Below are 22,927 nucleotides of genomic sequence, written 5' to 3' on the forward strand. Positions count from 1 at the left end.
AAGAAACAAAAAAGTTGGCTTACCTTGGAAGAATGCAACTTGCCTCAATTATGAATTTTAATTAGGGGCCGATTAGTTTTAGAAGCTGCCTCTGGTTTCACTTATTAGATAAACTCATTCTGTTATTTTTCAGCTGAAATGTCACTTCTTCAGGAAAGTCCTTCCTGACTTGTTCCTCCTACTGGAGGAACCCTCCACAGACCTCTGCCCTCCACAGACTAGCTCAGGTCCCTTTTACATATTTTCACAGCTCCTTATATTTTTCATCGTGGGGTTTATTGTAATATGTAATATACATTTATTCTATTATTGCCTGTTTCTGCTGGTAGACCAAAAGCTCCACTAGAGAAGAGATCCTATAAATTTTCTTCACTGTTGTATCCTGCCACCTAGCCTGGCATATGGGAGATCCTAAACAAATACTTGTTGAATTAGTGAAGTCGAAACATAGACCCTGGAGGAGAGGAAAGTTCCCAAAGGTGAGGAAGAAGAGGTATTCTCAGGGCTTTATTCTGTCCCTCTGAGTCTCACCTTCCTCTTGTGAGTGTGTCTCTGTTTCTGGGCCCCTACCATGTCTGGTTCCCAAGTGTGGCCCAAAAAAACAATAAAAGCCCCCTTTGTAGTTTTCTTTTAGTGTCACTAGATAGGTTGACATTTTCAAAAGGTTATCTCTAAGGAGAGAACAAAATGGGTATAATTATAGAAAAATGTGCATAATGGAAAAATAGTCAAGTTGACAATCACACATAGTTGACACAGGCTCATTCCAATACCAAGATAATAGTATTAGGAACCTCACTGGCACAGTTCATGGGTCTCCTGGGAAACAAGATGGTGATTCAGCTTCATCCTGCAAGGCTAGACTTCCTTCTTACCCTGCTGTTGGCTGAAGTCACTGACTCTCTAACCCCCTAGTCTTCTGATGATTCCAACATTATTTGGTAGGAAACAGGTCCTTTAAAGACCATATGCTAGTTCTCTGGTTACCATCTCTGCTCATCTCAAGTACCTCCTGGCTCAGAATGTCTGCCCTTCACAGTCCTCATATGGTCAGAGTGCAGCCCACAGTGTCATTCACTCTTAGGCTTTTGTTTGGTAACTCTGGCTGCCATTCTGATGAGAGGCACAAAAGGGAACATTCATTTAGGAAGTCAACTCATCTCTGAAACTCATAGCAAATTATGAACAACTCTTTTCCTTAGGAATGTCTCCTAACCAGACCATAAATTCAGTATAAAATCAGAAGAAAGGAACAAAAATGGAACTAACAATTATTGATTTCCAGGACAGAAACAGTATTGATTGCTTTACATATGAACTCCTTTCATCTTTTCAAAACAACCCATAACTATTAATAACCCATTACTATTATTATCTCTATTTTTCTGATGAGGAAGCTAAGACTTAGGGAGGTGATAGAAGTTGTTTATAGTCCCGTGGAGAATAATTGAACCTCAGTTTTTTGATCCAAAGCTTGAGTTTCAGGGCATGTTTTGATGTAGGCCCTACCTCAGTTTCCTGAGACAACAGGAGCTAAACTGCCCATGGAATTTGACCTCTTTTTCTGAAAGGCTTGAATCTCCACTTAGAAATCTGAGAACTGGGTCTTATGAGAAAGTCCAATAACTATCATTCCAAGCATCCCTAACTTGAGTAGCTAATGATTCTGTGAATACTGAGAATTTGATAACATTATCTGGCCTGAATCTTTCAAGTACTATGAGTTTTCTAACTGTTCAAGCAGATTTCTATAGTCTTATACCTTCTGTTAATGGGAGTTTGAACCTGCTGGGAATCACCTGTTACTTCATGGTCTAGGTGGAGACTCCTCTGAGCCAGAACAAAATAGGATCCGAGAGCTCCAGTCAGAGATATCTCTGGGTGAAGAAGTGTCACCTCCTCCCAAACCTGTTCTTATCCTGCTGTTGTTTGGGGGAATGTAAGTAAGAATAGGAATTATAGCCATGAACCTTTGTGGAATGCTTCCCTCATACCAGGCTTTACATACACTTCTCATTTAATCCTCAAAATAATCCTGGGTAGTAGGTACGATTAGATAGCCTCATTTTAAAGTTAAGGAAACTGAGACATAGGGATGTTAGATACCTTGTCCAAGGTCACTCAGAAATAAATGGTGGAGCCAGGATTTGTGACTCAGGTTGCTTGACTCTAGAGCCCCAACCGTGGACTTCTACTCCAATTCTGGTTCCCCCTGAGTCTGACTCTTGCCTCAGTGAAAGTGATCTGTGTCCTTCTAGCTAACATGGGGAGGTGATAGAGAATCATTCTCAGAGGGTCATATGCTGGTTCTCTAGGGATGTCCAGATCATCTTGATTGATCCAGGCAATACCCTGGCTGCCACTATCTAAAAAGCACCCTGGAGTTCATTGATATTTCCATCCTACGTTGTGGTAGGTGAGAGTGTACTAGATTCAACCCATAGTCTAAATAAAATTTTCTTTTATTTACTCAAAACAAGTTTCTTTATTTAGTAGCCCAGTAAATCCACCTATTATGCTAACCAGAAAAAAAAAAGTCTTTGACCTCTGAGTTTTTATATCATGATGGAGAAATGACTCATATATACAATTTACAACACATTTTCTGTTGATAGTTCTTTTTCATATATTCCTTTTGTGCCGGTGGTAGGTGAATTGGAGTGCAGAATATCAAAACCCTACCTCCCCCTTTTTACTATCAGGCATACCCTTAGTAGCAATGCAGAAATATGGCAAGAAGAGAGGAAAACATGATAATCCATTAAGGGTGAAACATTCCTCCTAAAACATAGAATAACAGGAGCAAGACACACAGGGGCTTGTGAAACTCTAGAGGAAGCGGTTAGGGAGACATTTAACTCAACTGGTAGGCAGAGTAGGTAACACCAGGACCCCGCCTCCACCCTGCTAATGGGTCTTGCCACATTGCTGGGCCATCAAATGGTTTCTCATCACTGAGCTCTGCTTCTGGCTCTGGGACCAATTCTAGAGAAGTAACATGGCCCAGAAGAAGTTATGAGACAATAATAAAAGGAAAAAGTGCACAGGCTTGGAACTCAGATTTGGGTTCAATTAATATTCCATCACCAAGGTAATTTGGGACCTTGGGCAAGTCTCTAACTCTCAGCTTTTTCCATTGTCAATCAGAGTCTTATAAGGTGGTCACAGCGTCTAACAGTTTGCATGTAAAGTGCCTGATAGGCAATGCCTCATACATGGTAGGTTCCCCCAACTATCAGTTGTCCTCATTCTCTTCTTCTGAAGGAGTCTCTTTTCCTTTTAGGAGGTCATGGATGACACAAATGTCACAGATGACAAGGATGGATCCCTAGAAGGCAGTTATTTTGGGGTGAAATATCTTCCCCCCTCTCCCCAAAGACTGGGCAGTGTAATTGCATAGACCACACCCACCATCCCTTCCTGGCCAACGCTGGGGCAGTATGCTTTCTTTCAAAGCTGGGACCTTAGTAAGAGCTGTACTTTTATGAAGTTTTGGGACTTAAGCTGAATTTGGGATTTTGTTGTATGCTTTTAAAATTATGTTCAGATTTTGTATATTTAAAACATGACTTTGGAATTGTGAAACACAGTGTTCTCAATCATAAAAAAGGATGAATTATGTTATGCCTTTCTGTTCCCATTTCTGGGTTCTTTTTTTGTCTTCTTGTATGAATTTTTCTGTGATACCCTGCCTTATGTCTTAACTCATCTGGGATACTTGCTGTGAAAATTTGGGCAAGATTCTTAACTCCTGTAAGACTGCTTCATTCATTCATTCATTCATTCATTCATTCATGAACTATTTGTTGATGACTTATTACATACTAGAAGCTTTTCTTAATACTTGGGATATAGTAAAGAACCAGACTGAGTTTTATCTCTAAAATGGGAAACTTAACTTACCTATCAGGACTGCTGAGAGGCGTGAATGAGATAATATGTGTAAAAGAGAGGAAGAGGCAAAGAAAAGGACGAAACTTTATTGATCTCCCTGCTCTGTCCCCAGTAATGCTAGATGCTTTACCTACAATCCTCATAATACTTGGAAAATACTTGTTATCTTTTTTTTTTTTTTTTTACAGATGCATCTACTGAGTTTCAAAAAGGAAAAGTGAGGGCCCAAATCATGCCCTGTATTTAAATCTGGTATAAAGTTCCCATTCTATGTTGCCTTCAGTGGTCCCTGGTATACTACTTGTCACTCGATAGGTATGTCAAGCTCCATCACCAGTTCTGTGCAGAATGTGAGGATTTGCACCCCTCTTCCTGCTAGCTGATACATCTGATAGCACCAATTATGGTTTGGGTAGCGTAAAGGCTACTTGAATGGAAAATCCAAATCCTATCCTCTAGTTCCTTAGGGAACAAGACATATGCATGAAATTTACAGATTTAAATTTACCATTGGAATATGCAAACAGTTATCAATAACTCTAAGTCACCAGGGGAAGAACTCTGGTCCTCTGGCAGCCAGACTCATCAGCTTAGGAGACAGATGGGACATGGACTCTTGGCAAGAGGAATATTCTTTTTCCCAAACTAACCCATTTCTGCTGCTATGACCTTTAGAGATGAGATGCTCAAAACTCTATCCTCTGACTCTCACCATTTCCCAGGTGGAGGCAGGCCTCAACTGCACAAATAGCAAAATACATTTTTCCATGTGAGATGCTCAATGTCCAAGGAAAAAAGAGTCTGCCAGGAAATGTTCACTTAGGGGTCTACACACTTTCAAGAGGCAGAAAGCAGAGTAGTAAATGAAATAACTGTGCTTTTACTTGGCAAAGGGGCTGCAAAACTGCCCAAGCAGAGAAAGCTGGACCTATTATGCACCCTTTTCTCTTCCATCTCTCTGTGTGGACAGGTCATAGCAAAAGCACACAGCAGATGAGCCAGTATAGGAGCCAGATAAGCTCTGCCTACATGGCTTCAACTTTTTGAGCAAATCCTTAATCTTTGGTATTAAGAAAAGGAAGGGCCATGCCAGAGAGTGCTTGTTGCCACTGAGAAAACTTGTGAGGGTTATGAGAGTGAAAAGACAGACCCAGCAGGAGCAGAGCAGAGCTTTGCATGCAAAAAAGGGAAGAGAAAAAAAAAATCTTTTTCCTTGGCATGGAGAAATTTCATCCTGAAGGTTCTTTTTTTTTTTTTTTCTTTTCTTGGCAATGTAATAAACACCTTAAAATAGAGTTATAAAACGGAAACAGATTCTATAGAAGCAGGAAACCAAGAATAGTGACTTCAGAGAACTTATAGCCCAAAGCTCTCATTCTAGATATGATGAAACTGAGGACAGAAGGACAATGATTACCCAAAGCCAAAGAGCTTGCCTTTGACCAAGTCCTTCCTGGAACCCAGATTCTGGTGGGCCTTTTCTCTGCCCTACATTCTCAGGCTTTCTCTCAATTACAGGGGACAGGCTTCAGTAGAAGGTGATCTCATCTGTGCCCTTGGCATTAGCTTACCTAGTCCTAGAGAAACATAATTCATCATTCTCATGGTTTCGCCTCAAGAAGAAGCCTTTCCTGGTTGGGGAGGGTGTGGTGAGGAAGCCTCCCAACTCTCTCCTCTTAGATATCACCTTCCCCCTGAGATCTCTCTCTCCAATCCTGCTGCCATTTCCATGCTCTCCCCTCAGTGCTATCTTCTATTCCCACCCTTCCCATCAAAGGGTGCTGTGGATTCTCTAATACATTGTCCAAAGCATGGTCCCAACTCATGTGTCACTAAGCATAGCTGAGGTAGTCTAGATTCCCAAAGAAGCTTAACTGAAACCAAGATGAAAGAGAAGGCAGCAGAATGTAGTGGAGTGATCTGAGCTTTGAAATCAGACAAACTTGAGTTCAAATCCCAGCTGCATAGTGCATCTGCTATGCAGACCTGAACAAATCACTTCTCTAAAGTTTGGTTTCCTGATCTGTAAGGGAGGGAGACTTACCTCCCAGGGCATTTGGTGCAATTAAATGAGAGAGCAAATAGAAAGCATTTAGCCCAGATCTTTGTATACAGTGGGCACTGGTGTACACAAAGCATTCAAAAAAATCTGATTTAGAAAGCACAGGTTTAGAGTAAATCGCTCAAAAAATATTTCCTGGGCCACCTTCTTTATGCCAGACCCTGTGCTAAGTTTTGGGACGAAGACAAACAAGAAATGGTCCTTATCCTGCAGGAAATATTTTTTTCATAGGTGTTATGGGTTGAATTATGTACCCCTACCCCAAAGTTACATTAAAGTCCCAAACTCCAGGATCTGCAGAAATAAGGTGTTTATAGATGTAATCAAGTTAAGATGAGGCCATTAGGGTGGGCCCTAATCCAGTATGGCTGATATTCTTATAAGACAGAGACATACAGGGATAATGCCACACGACTACAGAGGCAGAGATTTGAGAGATGTAGCTGTAAGCTAAGGAATGCAAAAGATTGATGGCCACCAGCAGAAACTAGGAAGAAGCAAAGAAGGAGGGAGCATGGCTTTGTGGACACCTTGATGTTGGACTTCTGGCCTTCAGAACAGTGAGAGAATAAATTTCTCTTTTAAAAAAATTTTTTAATATCTTTATTTTTGAGAGAGAGAGTGCAAGTGGGGGAGGAACAGAGAGAGAGGGAGACACAGAATCCGAAGGAGGCTCCAGGCTCTGAGCTGTCAGCACAGAGCCCAATGCAGAGCTCGAACCCATGGACTGTGAGATCATGACCTGAGCTGAAGTCGGACGCTTAATCATCTGAGCACACAGGCACCCCAAATTTCTCTTGTTTTAAGCCACCCAGTTTCTGGTACTTTTTCAGCAGCACTGGAAAACCAATATACTTGGGGAGATATGCAAGGGAGCAAATGCAATAACTATGACAGAGTGGAAAACACTGACTGAGTTTGTTGAGTTGAGCCTGTTACATTTATCCAATTACGTAATCTTGGTTAAACCAGGAAGACTTCTTGTGGGGCTCAGTGCTAGTAGAGGCATGTATAAGTGGAGGCAGTTTGTCCAGGAAATGGACAGTCTGTGTCTGCCTGAGGAAGCCAGTGAAGGCTTCTCAGAAAGAATAGTTGAGGCTGGGGCCTGAAGGATGGCTAAAGGGTCAGCAAGTATGGGCTTAGGGAGAGGGGACACCGTTTGTGCTAGAAAGCCTGGTGTGTGCAGAATCAGAAAAATGTGAACTAGTTTTAGAATTTGGGAGAAACGACCAATATGTAATCACTGCTGGAGCTCATTGGGGATATTTATCTGCCTTCTAGACTTCTCCACCTTGCTATCCCACAGACACCTCTTACACAAAATGTTCCAAATTGAACTAGACCCTGCTTTCTACCCCTACCCTTACCTCCTCCTACCTGTTCTCCTGCGTGCCCCAATTTGGTGGATGGCCCGCCACCCGCCCATCCAGCCTAGTGAGAGGTCTCCAGAGCGCCTGTGTACTCCTCTCTTGGAAGCTGACTTCCTTTTTGTCTCTGATTTACACCAGCATTTCTGGGCTTTACTATCTCTGGTTCTAATGCATTCTCACTTGGCACAAGCTCCCAACTCTCCAGCTGTGTCTCTCGGCCATCTTCCTTCCAGCCAAGCCTCTCTGCCAGATAATTAATGATCTGTAAACAAATGCTTAATTGCAACAGGGGAGCACATATCTAAAGAAACTTTGTGATAAAGCAAAGGATCCTTTTTATAACATGAAGAACATTTCTCTCGCTAACTCTCCCCCACCCTCAGCTCATCATTTAGTCTGGATTTTTGTTTCATGTATTAAATCTAAACTTTTTTTTACAGCAGAAGCCACAAAACAAAAGAACAAAAACCTGCCCAAGGGACAGATGGTATCATCCTGAGGTGCAGACGTGTCAGGTGCTTCCTTTCTGAGACAGTCTTTTCTTTAGACTTGGCCCTTAGACTCAAGACTTGGGCACTTGCTAGGAGAAAGGAAATTTTGGCTCCTGGCAAGGAGAGGAAAATGTGGACTTATTAAGAATCTAACATATGCCTGCCTCTTTTATTTATGTTCTCTCATTTTCCTCTTCACAACGCCCCCATGAACTGCTATCCATTGTAGAAATAAGAAAGTTAAGCACCTTGCCCAAGCTAGTGGCAGCTACTAAGGGGGAATGACTGATACTGAAGGGGTGCCTGGATGAAATATAATGAGATTATTATCTCTCAGCACACCTGTTCAAGCTGTTCGAGTTATCTAGTCAGCCATATTGCCTTTTCAGAGTGGATATAAAGCCCTGAGTCAGACAGTATGTCTTTTGCCCAGGCATGCTGATTTCCCAAGTGGGTGGGTCCCCCGAGCTTGGTGGGCCAGCAGCTGCAGTGGGAACCTTTCTTTTTGCTGCTGTGTGGGGGCTCTACCCTCATGCTGGGAGTCACTGTTGGGTGCTGCTGTGGGAGGGGCCAATTCAGCCACATATGCCCTTCAGAGAGGAAGCACCTTGGCTCTGATCTGACACTGAGCCTCCTCAAGGGAATTTGAAAAGGTGGTTTTTGTGCAGTTCTTAATGGCCCAGCTGTTCCCGAAAGAGGAAACACAGAAACATTTTTAGCAAAGTTAGTGGAGTGTGACAGAACCCAGGGACTGTACCCACAGAAACTCTTCCCCTTCATAAAGTGTGGCTTCAGAAAACACTTGGTGTTCACAGAGAACCTGCCCCATGCCAGGTCCTGTGCTCTATCCTAGATCTTCTACCTCTCCATCTTGGAGGTCCCCTTCCTATCTGTGCTTTCACGTGCTCAAGCCTGTCCCAGCCTAATAACACCATAGCAGCCACCTCAAAGCCCTCACTCATCCCTGCCTTACCTTTAGTTACTTCCTTCTCTCCTCCTCTTTACAAGCAGAACTTTCTGAGAGAAAGTGCAGTCTACACTTATTATCAGAATTCACTGACTTCCCATTCACTCCTCAGCCCCAGTGCAGCCTGGCCTTCCTTTCTACTGAACCCATTCTCCCAACATTACCAGTGACCTACTGAGTTCAAGGACACATTCCTTCATCTGGTCTCAGCAGCATTCACACTGTTGACCTGGCCTTCTACCAAAACGTTTTCTCCCTTTGACTTCAGTAGTCTTGATTTTCTTCCTACTTCTTTAATGATCCTCAGTCTCCATGGTAGGCTCCTCCTTTTTGACCCACATTTTAGATGTCATTCTCCCTCAGAATTCTGGCCTTCTTATTCTGTATGCTCATACACTTAGCGCAGACTTCTCTCCTGAGCTCCAACACATGTGCATACAGCTGCTTACTAGCCATCTGGACTTAGATCTAAATGGCATCTCAAATAAATATTCCAAAGTCATCTCTTCAAACGTTTATCCCAAGCCCATTTCTTCTCAAATGTTCCCCATTTTAGTAAAGAGAACAGTCATTCACCATGACCAGTTTAGAAACCCAAGAGATCTTGACTCCTGTCCTCTCATCTCTCAATCATCAAATTCTATCGATTCTGACCCCATAACTATCTCCCATATCTTCCTATGTCCTTTTTTATCCACTATATTCTAGTTTAATTTTTATTTCTCTGCTCTTAGATCTTACCCCTTCCCAATGCATTCTCCAAACCATTGTGATCTTGCCCAGATGCAAACCTGATCCTGTCACTCCTTAAATAAGACTTTCCAAAGGCTTCTCATCTATCTCCAAAGTCCCACCTAATTTTAATCCTGTATAGTCTGTCCTCTACCAACTCTCTGGGTTCCACTCAGGCTACATATTCCTTCATTCTCTGTGGCAGTCAAATGGGTTGCTACCTGGTTCTCCTCCCTCTTCTTCTTGTGACCTTTCATTTTGGATTAACTGCAGATTCACATATGCTTGTAAGAAATAATCCAGAGAGATCTTATGAGCTCTTCACCCAGTTTCCCCCTGTGGTAACATCTTACATACTATAGTACAATGCCACACCCAGAAAATTGACATTGATATAATCCATTGACCGTATTCATATTTCACCAGTTTTACATGGACTCATTTAGATATTCAGTGCTGTGCAATTTCATCCCCTGTGTAGATTCATGTGACCACCACTACAGTTAAGATATAGAGCACTTCCACTGGGAGGCTCAAACCAGCCTTCCTGTGGTTCCTTCAATGGGCCAACTTTCTTTCACTTCTATGTCTTCACATAAGCTGCCCCCCGCCATCCCGCACCCTTCATTTGGTCAATTATTAGTTATCTTTCAGGCCTTAACTTAAATATCAATTCCTGAAAAAGACTTTCTCTGACTCCACACTTGGTTAGGGCCCTTGCTCTCTGTTCCTTTAGCACCCTAGACTTCTTCTCTCCCATCAGAGCTCCTATTTTCTCATTACTTGAGAGAGAGTAACCTGAATGACAGCAAAGATTGTGTGTAGCTACTTCACATCTATAGCTCTAATACTGGGCACAGTACCTGCCACAAGGGAATTCCTCAATTAAAATGGGCAGAGATCAGAAATTCATGAAAACTGATAAGTCGGGGGAACTCCCTCACTCAAGGAGCTCCTAGTCATGAAGTGGGCAACTCCAATATGCAAATTAGTGCTGTCTTAGAGGGAAGCACTGAAGGTTGTGGGGGTCCGGAGTATCTGTTTTCCTTCCAGCTTCTAGATACACAGAGTCAGGCACAGCGAGGACCAGAAGTCCTCCAGGACATGTGCCCAGAACCCTTAGCATAGTTTGGCAGGTCAGCTAAGTGGAGGAGACACTGTGGTAATAAGCCCAAATGCCTGATTTCAGAGACATCAACGGGACTATTTTCTCAGCTTTATAATCATAGACTGAGCAGCAATTGTGGCCACAGACTGGGTCCTCATGTTAGCCACATGATAAGCCCTGATCTTGGCACAGATCCTGACACTAGCCAACCAAGTGATAAATACAACATCTTCCACAAAACAGGTAAGGTACACAGGTAATGGCAGACATTCAGAGCAAACACACACTGACACAAGGAAGGCAGAATCCAAGCATATGTCCTGTTAGGGGATCAATAGCATAAACATCCATTTTATACCCTAAGAAGAGAAATAGAATTATTGACTCCTGAAGCATTCAAGCTGGAAGGGTCCTTAAAGGCATCATGTCCCCTCACATCACCTTTTATAGCACAGGGAATGGGGATTGAGCTCTTTGTATATAGGAGTACAAATGTTAACATTTCACATCTAGCTTTAGATGCAAAAGCCTTTGTTCCCATTTCTGAGTCTTCTCTAATTAATTTTACCAAAGTGTAACTGGTCTTTGACTCAGAAACATCAAACTGAAGATTTTGCCTGGCCTCCAGCTAGCCCTCTCCAATATACTCTTCCCCACCAGCCTGAGTGATCTATTTAAAGCACAAAGCTGGCCAGGTTACTCTCTTGCTTGAAACCTTTCACTAGCCTCCCATCACCTTCAGAATAGAGTCCAGGTTCCTTAGTCTCCAAACTCAGCATAGCCCTGCCTCCTCTCCTGTCTTCTCTCTGGCCTCTCCTCACACCCGCCTTTACTGAGCACACCGTGGTGTTTTATGTGGCTGTGGAAGCTGTGCCTGCTCCCAGAATGTTTTTCTTACTGATATTTGCCTGGTTAACTGCTTCTTAACCTCCAAGCTCCACCTTAGCTATTATTTCTTCCAGAGAGCCTTCCCGGAACCCTTGGGTTGGGTTACCATACCTTCACCCTGTCCTATTACCATGCCTCCCCCTCTCCCCGCAATATGCCACTTGGAACCTTTGATCGGGACATGTTATTTGTGAGTCTGTATCTCCAGATGTCTGTGCTGCTATAGGACAGGGGCTGCATCTTAACATCCTTCTCATCTTGGTGCCCACCACAGGACCTAGCACACTGAAAGTTCTTGGTGAATTCTGATAGAAAGGGAAAGCTATTTCATGAATAACAATCCTGAGGGTTAACTGTGTGCCAGGCAACAAAGTGCTCTGCACATACCATGTCACTTCATTTTCCTAATAGCCCTGAGACCACGGAGTACTCTTAACAAAGCCCTCTGCACCCAGAGTGGTGAATGAGAGTGTCCCACAGAGACTCCAGTAATACTCAGAGACAGTCTCTAGGCCCTGGTCCTGGCCCCACCCTCCACTGCAAACCATGGCCACTGGACTCAAGTCTGCCCTCTCCTCTCACTCCTGGACTTGCCTCTCTACCCAACCCTTTATGGTAGGATTCAGAGTCAGACTCTTTGCCTGTCTTTCTTTTTCACTTCCACCTCAGACACTGGCTCTCACCCTAAGGATCCAGCTCTACAGTCTGCAAACCTAACCTATTCCACCCCAGGGGACAGCCAGGGCTCTAGACTTTGCATCCTAACCCAGGTCCTTGATTAATGAGAAGAGTAGATCACCATAGGATTGATTACATGGCTGTTCCAAGGACAATGAGGAAGCTCAGTTAAGTAATGTGTTCAAGATCACATGGCCTGGCTTCTGGCCAATACCAAGACCCAGACATAGCATCTCCTCTTGTATGGAGGGCACACTCCCTCTTCTTTCAAACAGCCCTCTTCTGTAGCCCTTTGAATGCCTGCCTACATGTCCGTTTCACACCTTGGTTATGAGATGCCCAAGCAGGGGCTGTTACCTAGCACTATTCCTGGTGTCCAACCTGGCACAGAGAAGAGCCTTCGGAAAGGCATGATAAAGCGACAAATGAGTGTCAAGATCAAGCTCTCACCAGTCCCCCCTGGCTACAGTGGATGTTCTGCCCTTTTACTTCTGTTCCCAAAGGTACTTAGAATCCTCCTTTGCATTTGGTTTGGCACCAGAGAAGCAAAGCTTCTGTAAAGCTGCCCCAACAAATGCATTTTCTTGTCAAGTTTTCTTTGCAATTGATACTAAATCTCCCTGTAAAGAAACCACACCCTCCACATCTTAAGGAAAACTAGTCATGGTATAATGGTTTAAATAAAGGAATTGTGAAATTCTGGGGAAAGTACCAACCTCTACCTTATCCCTTCTGTCCTGAGAACATCAAGCTCTCAGATGAAATGTTTTGATGCTGTGAAGAGAAAAAAGTGCTTTGGAGTTACATAAAGTTGGGTTACAATCCTGGCTTTGCCTCCCAGGACCTGTGGACCTTAGGGAAGAAATCTGAGAATCATTCTGTGTTCTAACCTCTTCCTTACTCACTCCAGTCAATCTCTCAACAAGTCCTGTCAGTTCCACCTTCTAAATAGTTCTTCTCCAATCTCTACTTCAGTTGTGAGCTGGTCCGGTGATTAAGCACTCAGGCTCTGGAGTGAAACTGTCTGGACTTGAATCCCAGTTCTTATTTACTATGCCATCCTAATTTACTTAATCTTTCAATGTCTGTTTCCTCACCTGTAAAATGGGGATTAAAAATCTTAGGCTGCTAACAAGATTCAATGAAATAATCCTTATAAAGTGCTAGCATTGGGGCGCCTGGGTGGCTCAGTCGGTTGAGCGTCCGACTTTGGCTCAGGTCATGATCTCGCGGTCCGTGAGTTCGAGCCCCGCGTTGGGCTCTGTGCTGACAGCTCAGAGCCTGGAGCCTGTTTCAGATTCTGTGCTCCCTCTCTCTCTGACCCTCCCCCATTCATACTCTGTCTCTCTCTGTCTCAAAAATAAATAAATGTTAAAAAATTTTTTTAAAGTGCTAGCATAATTCCTGGCACAGAGTTGGAGCATATAAACATTAGCTCTTCTTATTATTTCTTATTACCTCCTTTGTTCAGGCTGTTATCATCTACAACTCCACACTCCTCTCTGCTCCTTACTTCCCTCAACCTCTGACCATCCCTATAAGGTCTCCTGTCTGGTTTCTCTTCTCTGGGACCTCTTCTCCAATCCATTCTTTGTGCCATTGCCAGAATATTCACTGTAAAAGGCATATTTGATCATGTGATTTGCAGACAAGAAACCCTGTCATGGTGCCCCATTGTCCATAGAATAAGCACTGTCCTTAGCTTTGCAGTCAAGGTCTTCCATTCTCAGGGTCCCTGCATACTTCCCAACAGTCATGCGAAGAAAATTTTGCCCCCATTTCTTGCCTTGGAGTGTTTGAGTGAATATCCCAAGAACCTATAGTTATTCATTGGGCCAGCTGAGATTTGCACCTGTCTTCTGAGCCCATAATGCTCTGTGCATTGGCCACACTGCCTCTCCCCACACTGACCATCCATGAACTGACAATGAGCATCAGATAAGCAGGAAAGGAAGAGTGCTGAGATGAGAAAGAGGGGCTGGTGTGGAGACATCACAGTTGCCAACCTGACCAGGGAAGGCTTCCTGGATAGGCTGGAGCTCTGAGGACCTGGAGGGGGCAGGGTAGCAGGGGTGAGACTGGAGAAAATGCTGAAACTGCAATTTCAGAATGGTCTGGTGAGATGAAGTGAGATTCAAGTGTGAGTGGAAACATGTGCTTCAGATGCTGCTCTCTTCTTCCCCAACACTGGCGAACCCCAGGAAGCTCTGAGGTTTGGTTCTTGGTTTCAGTCACTGTTAGTGGGGTTGGAAGTACTACATTAGGTTGAAGGGCTTGCCAGGTCCTCTTTGTTATCCACAGATTAATGAACTCTAGGTTGGTTGGGGAGGGGAGGAGAGTCCCTTTCTCTTAACTTCTTTCCCTGCAGAAATACTGCCCAAATATCCATCCATTTGCTCAGCAAACCTTCCCAGACACCTGTGGGGCCCCAGGCAGGCCCCACACTGGAAATGCAGAAAACAATCACAGGTGTTCTTCGCTATAAAGTACTCATGATTTAGTGGGGAGAAAACCTCACATACAGTGACAATACTGTGTGAAAAGCGCTCTGGGATCTAGGGTATGGAAAGCTAGGGAAATCTTCTCAGAGGTGATACCTGAGCAAGATTCAGAGTGAGCATATTCCTTCAAAAAGATTACTTGGATTCATTTCCAAAGGTGAATTTGGGTTATTGCTTTTTGTGATTGTGACTGTAATTGCAGAACAATACATTCTTGCCTGGTGTCACACAGAGCTTTTAGGACATGAAGGGTAGAACAGTGGTGTGGTAGACTCCCTGGTTTGGGGGCCCTAAAATGTATTTCCAAACACTCAGTGGAATTTCCCCAACCAGGGATAACATCATCACTTTCCAAGACTTCATAGCCTGGCAGAGAGTCTGCAGGTTGCACGAGAGGACAACGAGCGCTCTCTCTGGCTATATTCAGGACCCGGTGAGGTAATGTAAAAGGATGCAGGCTGCTCTGCCACCACTGACTTGCTGTGTGACACAGTATAGGTCCATGAACCACACTAAGCCTCAGTTGCCTCCTTCATCCAGTGGGGACATTATTACCTCGTCTGGTCACTAAATGGTAGCTACTGGTCCCAGGTCTCTCATTTCCAAGCTATATGTCCCTCTCTCTCAGCCTATTTCCCCATCTGTGAACAAGGCAGAATGGTGAGGCTGTGTGCAGGGAAAGAATGAGAGAATATTCTCCAAGGGCTGTTTAGCTTTGACATCCCATGCATAAAACAACAGCCAGATTGGACTGTTGCTTAATTCTATCCAAACTGCCAGATAGGCATTTGAATAAGTAATCTAATACATACATTTTTATTCTATTCAATATTCAGGTCGTCTCCTGGCTGGAATGAGTATTCAGAATGATGATTGCTTCGAAACATACCATTCCAAATACGAATGAGGATATTTTTGCAATATTCAGTTCAACAAGGATAGGGAGGTATGAGATTCGGTTCTGCAAATAATCACACATTTCACATCTTGGATGCCTATACACATACTTACTACATGTCTTTCTTCATAACCTTGGAAATGCAAATCCCTGTACTCTTAGAGCCTTCAGCAACCCTCCTGTGCTGTCAATTCGCATGTGAATACAGTAGAGCAAGGCAAAAAGGTGTGACCTTTCACCTGGTGTTTGTTTGAGGCTCTGCTACAACATCCTCCCCACCCAATAAGCTGTGATCTGGTCCCCTCATGCTCCAGCAGGGACAGAGAGCTCACTACTTCTCAAAGCATCTAATCCCACCCATGGGCACCTTTGACTTGGGGAAATAGTCTCTCTAGTTGAGAAATCTGCCTACTTCTGGTGTTCCTACATCGATCCTTGTTCTGCCCTCAGATATTCTTGCAGAGATTGAAGGCAATGACACTATTCCTTTCACCAAGTCAGCCTTTTCTTGAACTGAATCCCTACTCCCTCCAACCAGAAAACTACTCTTCCTTTGTCCCCAGCACAAGACTCTATAGGGATGAGCCTAAGGACGCCAAGAGCAAAGGTGAGCTCAAGATGTTCTGGTGAATTCCTTTTTGTCTGGCTTCCCGCGCCATTGAGTAAGACAGAGTGAAGCTTTTAAAGTAACAGGGAAAAGTAGCTGATTCTGAGGAATCTTTTGCCAAGGATTTTCAGGAAACAGAAAACATTGGGGTGCCAGGGTGGCTCAGTTGGTTAAGCATCTGACTTCGGCTCAGGTTATGATCACACAATTTGTGAGTTCGAGTCCCACATCGGGCTCTGTGCTGACAGCTCAGAGCCTGGAGCCTGCTTTGGATTCTATGTCTCCCTCTGCTTGTTCTCCACCCTTCCCCTGCTTGTTATCTCTCTCTCTCTCTCTCTCTCTCTCTCTCTCTCTCTCTCAAAAATAAACATAAAAAAAGAAAGAAAGAAAACACCACTGGGGAAGGAAGATCTTGGATTACAGCATGAGTGTTACCCAGAAACTGTTTGCAACCAGCATGGCACCCACCTCAGAAGGTGTGTGTATGCAGGTGTGTGAAGTACAAGTGCTTACACAGTGAGCACCTACTCATCTACTCAGCTGTGCCCTGGTAGGGTCAGTACAGAATAAGTTGCTCACTTGGGCAATTGTCACATGTCTTCAAGATTCACTCAGTCATCACCTCTTCTGGGCAGCAGTCCCCGACATGCCCTCTTAACCTTAACCAACCCTGCACCCCCATGAAGCTTTCTGCACTTTCCTCTATATTGTCCAGTTCCCTCCCAGTCTGTCCTCTTGGACAGTGGTACCTTCTTGAGGATGCTGACTGTGTCTGATTCGCCTTTGTCTCCCTGGGCCTGGCAAGGCATCGGTGCTTCATACATGTTGATTGCAGGAATGTTGTGTGGAAAGGTGTCTTAATCCTATTCCGGGGTTCTTACCACTGTCTCTGCTGCCGTGTTTCTCTCTCCTTACTTATAAGAGGCTAACGTGATACAAATTAAATAGAGTATAATCCTCACAAGATATGGACATCTGTAGGGGGAATCTCTTGGATAAGCTCATGGTATCCATGCTTCTGAAAGTGCACCAGCCTTTCTGTGAGAGGTGGAAGTTGGGGTGGATAGTGCTATTTCTCTATCCTTCGTCTACCCTGAGCTGACTGTTCCCAGCCCTGATCTGCTGTTCTCCCCTGCCTGGCCCCTCTGGAGCAGCCATTCCTCTGGAGTTGACACTCAGATTTTCCTTCTTTTCTGCCAAGTCACAGCTTTTGGATGCGCCCTATGCAGATGTGTAGAATTCTTGCACACATCTGCATATCAGAGGGGCAGGGAAAGTTGCTTGGCAAGAGGCCCTGGCTCAGCAGGAGTGCTCTGCTGGCAAGCCTCAGTTGTGAAAGGATCTCTCTCTGTGCTGTTCTTGGCCAAGGAACTCAGCCAGAGACTGGGCTGGTCAGGACTGGGCTTTGTCCTATCCAGGGATGACCGCAATATGGTGCATTTCTGGGGGCACAGGAAATTGCAACATCTTAGTCTCCCCTGAGGAGATTAAGAAAATGAGTGGATAAGTCTTAGAGACTTATCCAGAGAATGGGTGTCTCAGGCAATGGCACAAAAAGAAGGAAAATGCATTCATTTAGCTATTGATTTAATAAGAACAGCTCAATGACCCCATTTGTAGAGGGTCTGCTTTGTGCCAAGCAGTACAAGACAGTGAGTTATTAAATATGGGGGTCTGCTTCCATCTGAGACCTGCCACGTTCAAGGTCTGAGACCTGGGGTAAGTCCTTTAACCTGTTTTGGTATCAGTTTACACATCTGTAAAATGCAATGATAACTGTACCTGCTGCAAAAGGTTGAGGGGAGGATTAGATAAGATAAACTCAACAAAGCACTTAACAGAGTATGTGATAAGTGTTTAGTAAACATCAGCTCTTTTTGAGTACTTTGTTTACTTTACATCCACTATGTGTCAGTCATCATACTGGGTACCCTAAATATTTTGTCATATTTATTTCCCACAGTAAACCTCCAAGACAGGTATTATTACCCCTGATCTGCAATCAACTAAACTGAGGCCTGGAGATGTTAAGATACTCCTGAAGGTCACACACCACATGAAAGGGCTGACAGATTTAACTTTCAAGGCCATGGGAAGCCAGATGCAAATGTCACTCAGGAGGCAGGGCCAGAGTTGGAGAGTCCCAGGGAAAGAAGGCCTAAGCCTGTATGTGGGCCAGGGTAGCAGAGGAAATCAGATTCTTGTCCAGAGTGGTTGACAGCACAGCTGGAAATAATGTGCTGAATGTCAAATCTGATGGGTGAAGCAGAAGAACAAGGAGAATGAATGGTGTGGATGGCAATCAGCAAAGGCAAGAAAGAAGACAATATAGGTTCCTGGGAGGAGGGGAAGGCCATGGTCAGTGAGTCACGATAGAGGAGAGTGAGTGTGCCAGAGCTGGCTGGCCTGGGTTAGGCACTTTCCCTCCCTGGACCTGTAGAAAGGGGTAATAATTCTTAGGTCCCAGGGCTGAGGTAAGGACTAAATGAAGCACTGCACAGAAAGCTCTTTTCATAATGTTTGGAACCTGTGAAGTGTTTAACAAAGGATCTGGAAAAAAAAAATCCAGACTAGTATTTGGAGAATACATTTCAGAAAGAGTAAGAGAGGTCATTTTATTCATGCTTTAACAGTGAGGGTCCCAGCTTCAGTCTATTGTGAAGGATGGTTGGGGCCAGCTCTTGCAGAGGTCTGATCAAGGAAGATCCTTGGAGGCCTACATCAGCACAAAGGGGACATGTGCTAGTCCTGCTTTAGGGAAGGAGGAGGGTGACAGTGGGATATATGACTGGTGGACCTGTGACTGAGTCCCAGGAAGAAAGGGTTGCAGGTAGAAGCTGTTTCTAAAAGGGCCACAGAGCTAGGAATGTAGAGAGGGGGAAAAGAACATTTTCCCAATTTTTGGACTGAAAAGCCTGCAGTTTCAGTTGCTATAGTATTTCTTGTCCCGGAAGCTTGATATAAGCAGGAAATACCTTTGGTTGGTCATCAGATTTCTCCTGGTGGGTGTTGGGACTGACTAGGGTGGAGCACTCTCAATTACAGGAAGTAGGAAGTAGGGAACCTCATGGGCGGGGCTGAGCAGGAAAGAAGCAACACGGTAGATGGCATGTAAAGTGGAATGCATCCTTTGTGAGTTATGTGTGATGTCACTTTGAAACTTCCAGAAATAACTAAGCAAGACTTTGAAGGAGCCTGGAGTCCTGCATTGGCAGGTAGGGGCGTAAGCCAGCAAATCACAGGTGAATACCATAAATGGGACCCCATTTGTGCCCACAGGCTGAGGTGGTCTGGGGACACATCATTACACACTCTTTACTCATAACCCAAATAGTTCCTAGGGGTCTGAGGTCATCTCTGAAGATAGGTATGCTTATATTTCTTTTATGTATTTCTTCCCTTACTTCTAACATCTTGATGGCTAATAAGATGGCTAATAAGATCCTCTTGTAACCTTGCAATATCCCCCAAATTCACTTCCTCCCTATTTCTCCAACTTCATTCTCAGTGCATGAGGAATAGGGCCCACTTTTCAGTGATTGAGGGTGGTGGTAAGAGCTAATCTATGCCTATTATTATGTTAAATGCAGGAAATATAAGAAGCAATAGGGCACAGACTTTTTCCTTAAGGATTTATGAGCTGATTTCAACCATTCATCTGAAGACTCCTCAAAATTGTCAAAAACTGAATGAGTTCACTCACTCATTCATTTAATCAATGAACAAACATTCTCTGGGCACTCTGCCAGGATTGGTGCTAGCAGCTGGGGACACAGGGCCCTTGGGTCCTAAGGCCTTAAGATCCTTATGATCTAGGGAGACAAATACACAATAGAGGGCTGTGCAGTGCAGTTAAGCTGCACTGTTGACAGTGGCCAAGCTGAAAGAACAATGGAGATCATTTCTATGAAAAAACATTCTTAGGTCATTTGCCCAATAATTTCCTTTCCTCATCCTCTCCCTTGGAAGATGTGTCTGAATAATATGGGTAAGGGAGAGGGCCACTGGGGAGGCAGTGTGGGGTAAGGGAAGGAGCACAGGCCATGCAGCTAGATAGTCGTGGATTTCAGTACCCAGATCTGCCATTTGTTAGTTATCTGAACTTAGTCATTCACCTCTCTAAGTTTCAATTTTTTCATGTGTAAAAAGGGCATAATTTACATAAAGCATCTTGAATAGTCCTGGGCACATAATAGGTACTCAGTAAATGGAAGCCATTTTTATTTTATCCCAAATTTCAGGTTGTTAGTGTCAACAAATAAATGAACTTTACTATGATGAGCTATTGAAATTTTACAGTTTATCTCCCAACGACTTAGCCCAACCTATACTAACCAACACAAATGGCTTAGATATGGCCTTGCCATGTTCACCCATCTAAGGCAACCAGTTGAGATCTGCTTACTCAGTTCATTTTATTTGTTTCTCTTTCAAATTCCAAGTCTTTAATTTGACCTTTGGAGGATTCTAGTTGGCAAAAGGTCCAAGTTTTCCCACAGGCTGACTGTCTGCTGTGCTTGGGCCCAGTCCCTACATATGGACTGGGACAATAATACTTGAAACTGATCCTTCAAGGAGGCCCTCTCCTTCCCTCCCCCTTTTCCTCAGCTCTCTGTAAAGCATCAAGAATAAACAAGAGCACATGTGGCAGGAGCATGCCTCTCTCTATGGCTGTGTTCCAACAGATGGGACACAAGAGGTAACCCTCTAGAGCCCTGATTATCAGCAGACTGGGGATAGGCAATGGGGGATAGAGATGGTGGGTAGATGGAGGAAAGCTCAAGTTATTCAGGTCAAAACTGTCTGTGCTATGGAGTCCAAGAGCTGAGAGGGGCTTCTAAGACCACTTGACACTGACACATAATTTTTCTGTGACAGATTGGGGAAGAGAGGCATCTAGAGGTATCTACAGCCACCAGCCCTCTAGTGACAAAGCGAGAACCTCAGACTCAAGTCTCCAACATTCCAGTCTGTGCCTTCTTCATGTTCCTGGGCAGCTTTGTTCAAGCATCTATAATGGCTTCCTATTTCTAACTGTACCAAATTAAAATGTTCTGGTCTGGCACTTAGGGTCTATGAGATCTGATCCTCACTGTACATTTCTAGCTTTCTTTCAAACTCAACAGACAACTTGGACTGGTACTTCCTGATCTTGAAAATTTGATCCAAATTTTCCTCTATGTTGTTTAAATCCCCCTTTACTCTGGTTTCTGTTCTGGGATCCCTGGTTCTTGCTAAGTGTCTTCTTGGTTCTGTCCTGTCCTGACCACTTTGGTCTCTGGCTGAGGTTCAGCCTTCTTCATTACAATGCCATTTGGAGGCTCATTTAGAAGGGCACATTATGCTGTGTCAGATGAGGCAGCTGGGGAGTGGTGGGACCTGATGTTAGAGACTTCTACTAGCAGAGTTGACTCAGCAGTGTCCAGGGCATGGCTATCTCTGACACCTGAGAACAGATGCCAAGAAGGTCTGAAATGAAAGACAAGGAGCCTTCAGCAAAGGCTAATATATGGGAGATGATCTGGAAGCTCAGGCAGGAAGGTAAACTGAGGAAAGTCTGTCGGGAAGTGAGGGTAGCATGGCCAAGGAAAGTGGTGAGAGGCTACTATCTGAAGCTCGGTCAGAAAATAAGTGTGGGTCCTCTTGTGTTGCTGGGACCTTGTAGGAGAGGAATTGCTTTTGAGGGCATTAAAATGGAGAGATGTTTCAAAGGGATGAGTTAGGACAGAAGAGGGGTTTCCCAAGGCTAAGAGTTGCCCAGAGGAAGCTACAAAGTGGAGTCAGGGATGGGAATGTACATGATACCATGGGGGAAGAGGTTGGGTGTGATTTTAGAATGAATAGCAATTTTGGTGGCTATAGGCTCTAATGAACAGAAGTAAGAGGTAGGTTAGGAGGTTCATCTTAATTTACAATAAGGACTCTGGATCAGACATTCCTTTTTATTTCCTCCCTCCTGGGTAATACTACACTGGACCAGACAAATTCATCATTTCCCAATTTATTCATTCATCAAACACTCCCTGCTCTGTGCCAGATCTTGGGTTAGAAACCGGGGAAACAAAGTGAATCATACACATTCTTTGCCATCAAGGATTTTGTTTCTTGGGGAAAAACATTCACATAAACTCAAAAATAATATGGAGTGGTAAGTACTGTGAGAGGCAGAAGCCAAGGGGGAGTGGAAGCAGAGAGGAGGAACCTGACCCAGCCTGGAGGCAGAGTAGGGATAGGAGGATAAAAGCTTCCAGAAGAAGGTAATGTCAGCTGAGGAATAAAGAGAATTAGATATGTAAAGAAGAGATAGTGTCAGATTGTTGTAGAGAGACACAGGCAGGCTTGGGAGATGACCTGGCAGAAAACCAAACTAAAATAAAAATAAAAAACAAAAACCTCTCAGTTCACAAGCAGAGTTCAGTGATGATAAGACTGAGCAGATAGTTCTCAGATGTCTAGATCAACAAGCACATGGCATTGGGAAGATCTGGACTCTTGGTTGTGGTTCAAGAGAAGAGAGAAGAGATTATAGGACCCAAAGAAGAGATTCTAGGCCCCATTTAAAGGAAGCCAAGGTTTGATGGCAGAAGCTTCTTATATTATCTCATTTACTCTTTACCAGATTCACAATCTGGTTTCCAGGGTTTGGGACCAAAACTGCAGTTGAGAATAAGATTCTGTTTTACTTCTGATGGGTCAGACTTTGTGTATTTCCCTCCCTTGGAGGCTTGGTG

The 22,927-nt window shown here is 44.0% G+C and overlaps 1 protein-coding gene and 2 long non-coding RNA genes across 8 annotated transcripts in view; 1 reads left to right on the forward strand and 2 right to left on the reverse strand.

Moving 5' to 3' along the window:
* Positions 1 to 22,927, reverse strand: part of LOC106973620 (BEN domain-containing protein 5) — a 1,423,832-nt gene that overhangs the window by 259,554 nt on the left and 1,141,351 nt on the right. The gene's annotated exons all lie outside the window — the stretch shown is intronic.
* Positions 18,009 to 21,261, forward strand: LOC113599367 (uncharacterized). The gene is made up of 2 exons (XR_003420193.2): positions 18,009 to 19,411; positions 21,075 to 21,261. It is a non-coding gene; the product is annotated as an uncharacterized LOC113599367 (long non-coding RNA).
* LOC113599368 (uncharacterized) lies at positions 18,798 to 21,895 on the reverse strand. The gene is made up of 2 exons (XR_008294840.1): positions 19,172 to 21,895; positions 18,798 to 18,944 (listed from the first exon to the last, which is right to left on the reverse strand). It is a non-coding gene; the product is annotated as an uncharacterized LOC113599368 (long non-coding RNA).

This window comes from Acinonyx jubatus, chromosome C1 (assembly GCF_027475565.1).
Source record: "Acinonyx jubatus isolate Ajub_Pintada_27869175 chromosome C1, VMU_Ajub_asm_v1.0, whole genome shotgun sequence".
Lineage (NCBI taxonomy): Eukaryota > Metazoa > Chordata > Mammalia > Carnivora > Felidae > Acinonyx > Acinonyx jubatus.